Source organism: Somniosus microcephalus, chromosome 6, assembly GCF_052327205.1.
Source record: "Somniosus microcephalus isolate GS21.2 chromosome 6, FLI_Smic_1.0, whole genome shotgun sequence".
NCBI lineage: Eukaryota > Metazoa > Chordata > Chondrichthyes > Squaliformes > Somniosidae > Somniosus > Somniosus microcephalus.
In genome coordinates this window covers 21,230,060-21,238,833 of record NC_140992.1, presented here as the reverse complement: position 1 = coordinate 21,238,833, position 8,774 = coordinate 21,230,060, and the positions used below count along the sequence as shown (strand labels likewise).

General features: G+C 45.1%; 1 long non-coding RNA gene across 1 annotated transcript; it reads right to left on the bottom strand.

Moving 5' to 3' along the window:
- Nucleotides 1-4,686: 4,686 nt before the first annotated feature.
- On the bottom strand, nucleotides 4,687-6,448 carry LOC147115523 (uncharacterized). The gene is made up of 2 exons (XR_015078635.1): nucleotides 5,469-6,448; nucleotides 4,687-5,374 (listed from the first exon to the last, which is right to left on the bottom strand). It is a non-coding gene; the product is annotated as an uncharacterized LOC147115523 (long non-coding RNA).
- Nucleotides 6,449-8,774: the final 2,326 nt, after the last annotated feature.

The window sequence follows — 8,774 nt, the reverse complement described above, 5'->3', positions numbered from 1 at the left end:
ATTCTTGTTGCTGAGGTGACTCTTCTTGTTGGTTTCCTATGTATTGGACGTCATCATCAGGTACAGTCCCTGCCGAGGTAGATGCTTCAGGTTCATTAACGTCTTCCACAGTGGTCTCTGTCGCAACCATGGGTTCGACCCTTGCTCTTGATTCTACCAGTTGATCCGCATGACGCCTTATCACATTGTTACCAATATCTACTGTGTACATCAGAGGTCCTTGTCTAGCCCGAATTGTTCCGGACTGCCATTTTTCGTTTCCATAGCCCCTTGCCAACACTGGTTGTCCTACGTTGAAACTTCGAGTGGACTTGTTATTAATATGCCGGAACTGTTTGTTTTCCACTTCCCTCCGCACATTTGGTTTTAACAAGTCCAACCTGGACCGCAACCTCCTGTTATAAAACATCATGGCAGGACTTTGGTTAGTCACTGCACGAGCGGCGTTTCGATATGCCATTAGGAAATTGTCCACCTTGTGTTGTAACGGAATCTGATCATCGTTCATGGCCTTTATTGCCTTTTTGAATGTTTGGACAAATCTCTCGGCCAACCCGTTTGTCGCCGGATGATATGGGGCAGAGGTATAATGTTTCACCCCATTCTTCTTTAAGAAATTTTGGAATTCTTCTGACACGAACTGTGGTCCGTTGTCCGAACATATCTGTTCTGGCAATCCGTTCCTTGCGAATATTGTTCTTAACACCGCAATTGTCTTTTCTGAAGTAGTGGTATTCATCTTGATCACTTCTGGCCATTTGGAATGTGCGTCCACCGCAATTAGGAACATGGAGTCCATGAATGGACCAGCAAAGTCAATATGTACGCGTTGCCATGGGGCTGAAGGCCATTCCCATGGGTGTAGCGGTGCGATCGGAGGTGCATTTTGCACTTTTTGGCACCCAGCGCAGCTTTTTGTCAACTCCTCTATCTGTTGGTCAATGCCCGGCCACCATACATAAGCCCTAGCAAGACTTTTCATCTTAACTCCCCCCAGATGACCTTCATGCAGTTCCTTTAGAACTCTTTCCCGTAACTTGGGAGGAATAATCACTCTTGTCCCGTACATCAAAGTACCATGGCAGACGGACAGCTGGTCTCGCCTTGCCGAAAATGCCGGTAACAGAGGATCACCATGTGTTGGCCATCCCTTCACTGTCACCTCGTAAACTCGGGACAGTGTCGGGTCGTTCCTGGTTTCTCTTTCAATACTTGCATTAGTGACTGGTAAACACTCGATGATGGTCGAATGAAATAACTCAACAGGGTCAACTTTCGTCGTCTCTTCCGCTTCAGGTAGTGGCAGGCGCGACAGCCCATCAGCATTGCCATGCTGCTTTGTACCTTTGAATTCTATTTGATATTGATGTGCCCCTAGGAAAAGGGACCATCTCTGGAGTCGCTGTGCTGTCATCACCGAAACACCTTTCTTAGGGTTAAAAATGGATACCAACGGCTGATGGTCTGTCAGAAGTGTGAATTTTTGGCCCTGCAGGTAATGATTAAACTTCTTCACTCCCCATACAAGGCTGAGAGCCTCCCTATCGATCTGCGCATAGTTGCGCTCAGCGGAGGTCAATGATCTGGATGCAAATGCGACTGGCCTTTCCATGCCATTTGGCAACTTGTGTGAGAGTACTGCCCCAATACCATATGGAGAAGCATCACAAGCCAACCGAATAGGCAGTGTCGGGTTGAAGTGAGCCAACACTTCCTCTGAGGTGATCAATTCTTTGCTTTTGCGAAATGTCTTCTTACAGTTTTCGCTCCATTCCCATGGTACCCCCTTCTGTAAAAGAGCGTTCAGCGGGTGCAGTACCGTGGATAGATTCGGTAGAAACTTATGGTAATAGTTAATCAATCCCAGAAACGACCTCAACTGAGAGACATTATCCGGAGCGGGAGCCTTTACAACTGCCTCTATCTTGTCAGGAGACTTATGAAGCCCCTCCCGGTCAATGACATGACCACAGTACGAGATCCGCTTCTGAAAGAACTCACATTTCTGCCGATTAACTCTAAGTCCATACTCTTTCAGTCTGTTGAGCACCAGTTCCAAGTTTGCGAGGTGTTCTTCATCACCATCACCTGTAATCAGAATATCGTCCAGGTAACATTGTGTGCCTGGAATTCCCTGTAATACCTGCTCCATGGCCCTCTGCCAAATTGCCGGAGCCGATGCCACTCCAAAAACCAGCCTATTATACCGGTACAAACCTCTATGCGTGTTGATCGTGAGGTACTGGCGTGACTCTTCTTCAACCTCCATCTGCAAGTACGCCTGCGCCAGGTCTATCTTGGTGAAGTGTTTCCCGCCAGACAACGAAGCAAAAATATCCTCAATCCGCGGAAGCGGATACTGCACCGTGTGAAGCACCGGATTAACGGTGATCTTGAAATCTCCACAGATGCGAACCTTCCCTGGTTCTCCTGGCTTGTTGCTCGAAGGACGTTTCATAACGGGAACAATGGGCGTAGCCCACTCACTCCAATCTACCTTAGACAGTACACCTGAACGTTCTAGCACTTCCAGTTCCGCTTCTACAGTAGGTCGTATTGCATAGGGTACCGGTCTGGCTTTGAAAAATTTTGGTTGTGCATGTTCATCAATCTTGATGTTTGCCGTAATTCCTTTCAGTGTTCCCAGTCCTTGCTGGAACACCTCTTTAGCATCATCCAATATTTTGGACAATCGTTTAGGTTTGACATCTGTTTCCCCGGAATCTACCGTTAGTGCTTTTAAGGAGCGCCAGTCCATATTCATTTTCCTAATCCACTCCCGTCCCAGTAGTGGTGGACCTCCTTCAGGTAGCACACATAAGTCCATTACTTGGCTTTCTTCGCCCTTGTGGACCACTTTTACCTCTATCTTTCCGATGGGGTACACTCTTTGCCCCGTGTATGTTTTCAATATAATCTCTGTATCCCGTAGGGGAATATGTTGGAATAACCTTTTGTAATCTTTCTTATTCATGACCGTCAATGCCGATCCAGTGTCCAATTCCATCTTTACTTGGACTCCTGCTATCTGAAGAGTGACCCAAATTGTCTGGAGATCTGCATCCTTACCAACGTTGTGTACTCTTAAGCTACCCAGTTCATTACTGCTAGCGTCTGAATCTGACTTCTGTTCGTTCGAACTGGTCTTTGTCACCTTGTGCACCTTTATGTATTTTCCTTGCGGTGACTTTTTGTTGCTGGTCTTCTTTCCTGACCGGCATACTTTAGCTATGTGGCCAAGCCTGCCACACGTTCTGCATTCTTGGTTTTTAAACCAACACTGGTTCTGATCGTGTGTTGTCTTTCCACAACGATAACATTTTACAGTACTCAAATCCAATTTATTTGTACTGAGTTCCGGTGACCGTAGCTGCATTACTGCCGTGCCTCTCGCTGCGGCTTCGTGTGCTGCTGCCATAGTGACCGCTTTCTCAAGCGTCAGCTCATTCTCCTCGAGCAGTCGCTTTTGTGTATCTTCTTTTAATAATCCACACACAAATTTATCTCTTAGCGCGTCTGTTAGTCCCGTTCCAAACTGACAGTACTTTGCTAGCTTACGCAATTCCATTAAATATTCAGCATTGCTTTCATCCTTCAGCTGCCTTCTGCTGTAAAATTTAAATCGTTCCGCTAGCATCAGCGGCGTGGGGTTTAGATGATTTTTCAGGACAGTAACAATCTCCCCGAATGTCTTATCCGCCGGTTCATCTGGTGATAAAAGGTGTTTGAATTGCCCGTATGTCTTCGCACCCATTAAGTTCAATAAAGTTAGTGCTTTCTCTGCATCTGGGATTTTATTTGCTTTACAATAATTTTGTATGCGTTCTACATACATGGCCCAATCTTCGATGTCGCTATCAAAGGTATTAATGTTCCCATGTTTAGGCATCGTTGCAATTTATTTTTTTATTTTTTTAAATTTTATCCCAAGATGGCGGCTTCCCGCTCTTGTCTTCGTCCTCCGCCTACAAAATGGCGGTTTTCCCGCGCTTGGCGGTCTTCACCCACTGGCTGCAATGGCGTTTGGCGTGCCGCTGCTGCTCCCCTTTCCCAGCGGTTAGTAACTCCCCCGACGCTGTCTCCGCTTCACCGCGGCTCCCTCGGGCATTCGCGCTTCCCCGATGTCGCGCCTCGCAGCCCTTCTTGCAGCCCGGTTATTAGCACCGGCTGCGTTCGCCTTCACCGCGGCTCTTGCGCCTTCAGTCGCGCCAGACGCTGCGCCTTTTTGGCCCGAAAGCGGCCCGGCCCTTATCACCAGCCGCGATCGATGTCCCCGTGCTGCGCCTTTCGGCCCGAATGCGGCCCGGCCCTTATCTCCGGTCGCGATCGATCTCACCGCCCTTATTCCTCCGTCTTCCTCCCCCCGTCTGTACAGCCAACGCGGCCGACTTTCTGCTCGCGTCGCTGACCGGCTTACCCACCACCGAGGTAGAAAGAAGATAGCTGACTGCCGCTGATGGAGGCTTCGAGTTCAGGATGTCTTCTGCACTCCGGGTTCTCGATGCCTGCCGCGCGACGTGTCTTCCAGCTGGGTGATGAGGGTGGATGCCTCTCTTCGACGCCCGTTCTGTGGACGAAGCCGCCGTGGATATAAACTGCCGCAGGGTAAGAATCGGACTCGTCGCCACTGTTAAGTCTGTGTGTTCCAGTTGTATTAAGATTAATTACTGACACAGACTACAAGAATAAAGTTTCAACAGGTCTTTACTAGTTGGAGGTCAGGACTATACTAAATACAATATCACTACACAGTACTTATATACCGGTGGTCACCACCGGTATTACGTATACAGCAGCCAAAGAAAGTAGTACATCTCTTAAGGTGGAACAGGCTTAAGTTCTCTTAAGGTGGAACAGGTTACATACACCACAGGGCCGCTTTTCCTTTTGTGTTTTTGTGCCAGAAAGGAATGTATAACTGTTGCAATTCATGCATTCGTTCCTTAAATGTTAGCCATTGCCTATCCACCATTATGTCTTTTAATGAAGCTCCCCAATCTATCATAGCCAACTCACTCCTCATACCATCGTAGTTTCCTTTGTTTCGATTTAGGACCCTAGTTTCGGATTGGACTTCTTCACTTTCTATTATGTTATGGTCACTCTTCACTAAAGGACCCCGCACAACAAGATTATTAATCAACCCCATCTCATTGCACAATACCCAACTAGGACAGCCTGTTCCCTAGTTGGCTCCTCAATGTACTGGTCTAAAAAAACATCTTGTACACACTCCAGGAATTCATCCTCCACAGTTGTAGTGGCGCTCCGTAGTTTTCAATATGCAGCCACTGAGCTTTGAGGCTTTTAGCAACGAGTAGACGCGTGTCGAAATAAAACGTTCCAAAACGTAACTTTGTCTTTTAACTGTTTACTGTAAGACATTTCAAACAGAATTTCAAAGTAAAACACGTTTAACACGCACACGGTCAAAAACTGTATTGCACCACAGCCCTCAAAGCTTCTACCTTTTCCAGTTTCGTGGAGCTTGAACTGTAAAAATGGCTGGATATCATGTGACAAGCTTAAGGACTGAACCATTGTAGCAAGAATAAAGGGGGTCTCTCAAACTATACTATTGGAACAAGAAAAGAGGGGGTTTCTCAATACAATAAGTCAGTCAGGTAAATTAACTATATTATACTAGAATATCCATCAATAATAAACAAATGTACATACATACTGTACCATAATATTTAACCAATATTTTAAAGTATTTTCTTTCTTCTTTACACTTTCTTAAACTTTCATGACTCTTACAACAGTATTATTGCTAATTTGGTTTGGTCAGTCTATATGTAGATTAAAGTCACCCATGATTACCCTTGTTATATGCATCTTTAATTTCCTGTTTGATGCCATCCCCTACATTACCATTACTGTTTGGAGACCTATAGACAACTCCCACCAATGTTTTCTGCCCCTTGGTGCTTTTTAGCTCCACCCAGACTGATTCTACATCTTGATTTTCTGAGCCAATATCCTTTCTCACTATTGCTCTGATTTCATACTTTACTAACAACGCCACCTCACCTCCTTTTCCTTTTTGCCTGTCCTTCCTAAATATTGAATATCTTTGGATATTCAGCTCCCAGCCTTGGTCACCCTGCAGCCATGTCTCCGTAATCGCAATTATATTGTATCCGTTTACATCTATTTGCGCTGTTAATTCGTCTACTTTATTATAAATGCTTTGTGCATTCAGAAACAGTGCCTTTAGATTTGTGTTTTTAACATTTTTAGACATCTTAACATTTTTTGTATTATAGCCCTATTTGTCTTATTACCATTTTTTTTACCCGGACCCTATTTGTTAGTGCACTCCTTTGTTTGTACGCTCTGTCCCTTCCTGACACAATCTGGTTATCCTTACCCCAATCACTTTCCTGCACTGCTTCCTTGTCTTTTCTCTTTAGCATTCTAGATTTCTCTCCACCGGGACACTCAACCCCCCCCCCCTCCCCCGGCCTTATTTAGTTTAAAGCCCTATCTACCGCCCTAGTTATTCGATTCACTAGAACTCTGGTCCCAGCATGGTTCCGGTGTAGTCTGTCCCAACGGGATAGCTCTCTCTTTCTCCAGTACTGGTGCCAGTGCCCCACGAATCGAAACCCACTTCTCCCACACCAATCTTTGAGCCATGCATTCATCTCCCTGATTCTATTGGCCCTGTGCCAATTTGCTTGTGGCTCCAGTAATAATCCAGAGATTATGACCTTTGCGGTTCTGCTTTTTAATTTAGCCCCTAGCTGCTCAAACTCTCTCAGCAGAACCTCTTTCTCAGTCCTACCTATATCCTTGGTACCTACGTGGACCACAACAACTGGATCCTCCCCCTCCCACTCGAAGTTCTTCTCCGGCCCTGAGGTGATGTCCTTTACCCTGGCAACGGGTAGGCAAAAAGAAAAGATAGGCAAAAAGGAAAGGGAGGTGGGGTAGCATTGCTGGTTAAAGAAGGGATTAACACAATTGTAAGGAAGGATATTAGCTCTGATGATGTGGAATCTGTATGGGTAGAACTGAGAAATACCAAGGGGCAGAAAACGTTAGTGGGAGTGGTATATAGACCTTCAAACAGTAATGCGGAGGTTGGGGATGGCATTAAAAGGGGAATTAGAGAAGTGTGCAATAAGGGCACAGCAGTCATCATGGGTGACTTTAATCTACATATAGATTGGGCTAACCAAATTAGTAACAATACTGTGGAGGAGGAATTCATGGAGTGTTTACGGGATGGTTTCCTGGACCAATATATCGAGGAACCAACCAGAGATCAGGCCATCTTAGACTGGGTATTATGTAATGAGAAAGGATTAATTAGCAATCTTGTTGTACGAGGCCCCTTGGGTTGGAGCGATCACAATATGATTGAATTCTTCATTAAGATGGAGAATGAAGTAGTTGACTCAGAGACTAGGGTCCTGAATTTAAATAAAGGAATCTATGATGGTATGAGGTATGAGTTGGGTAGGATTGATTGGGGAATGTCACTCAAAGGATTGACGGTGGATAGGCAATGGCAAACATTCAAAGACCGCATGAATGAACTGCAGAATTTGTTCATCCCAGTTTGGCATAAAAAAAAAGGTGACTCAACCGTGGCTAACAAGGGGAATTAGGGATAGCATAAGATCTGTAGGATTCGCAAAATCCAGAAAATACAGTCTAGATTGGTAAAACCCCTGAAGTGGCCACATTGTGAGAACACAAGATGGAGTTGGCAGTTCTCATGGCTCAGTTCAAAAGGACACACCAGCAGTATCTTACAGCAGCCTGAGTCATCACCGATTAGAAGATTCCAGAACTTACTGCTATTGATATGATAATATGGTTACAGCAGTAACGAAGTCAAAACAAAAGTATTTGCACCTGGAGGTGCGCTAATTGCTAGCAAAATGCAAACCCATCTCTGAAATCGCTGAGCACAGAAAAAAAACCATTATCTGTACCAAACTCAGAGGGACACAGGACAGATCCCATCAGTTTCATTTACAAGACATTAAAATAAAGTACTTGCTTTTGTCAAAGCAGCCTGCCCATTACCTTGACAAAAGAAAACCCTTGATTTGGCGCCGAGATAAGGACAAGGAAACAGTGTAACTGGTTGAGGGAAAATCAACAGCAAGACATTCATTCATTCAGTGAGATTCAGCCAGATCCATCACAGATTCACACAGACACGAGGTCAAGGACAGAGGGAGGAGGACCCACAAGATTGTGCAGGAGAGCAGATTAAGAAGTTCAGTCCAGATCCAAGACCATCAGGAATTCGAAGGCCGAGTGGAGAGGAGACGGTTCGAGGAGTTCGGAGGACTTTCAAGATTGTGCAGGAGAGAGATTCAGCCAGACTCAGACAGATCCACAAGGTTCACCAGAAGCAGTGAAGTCCAAGTCCAGATAAGGAGTACCAAGGTCCAGGAGGGTTTTAAAATTCTGGTGAGCATAAAGGCCTAACTCTACCTAACTGACATAGTTGAGGTATATTTTAGCAACGGGAGGGTTTGTAACATTAAGGGTTTTGTAATTCAGGAGTGTGATTTATCCCTCGATGTGTTCGTGCGCTTTTCCCACCCCCGTTTTAGTATACCGCTGATAAGAATTGTTGTATGATTTAAGATAGTCAAAGTTATTCCTTGTGTGTTAAATTTTAGTTCCCATTGGGAGACGTGCTAATGATTTTTGTCTAAATTGATTCTTGCATTCTCTGTGTTTCTTTCTCCTTGAAAATAAAGATATTTCTGATTTAAAACTCACCTTGTCTCACCTGATCCATT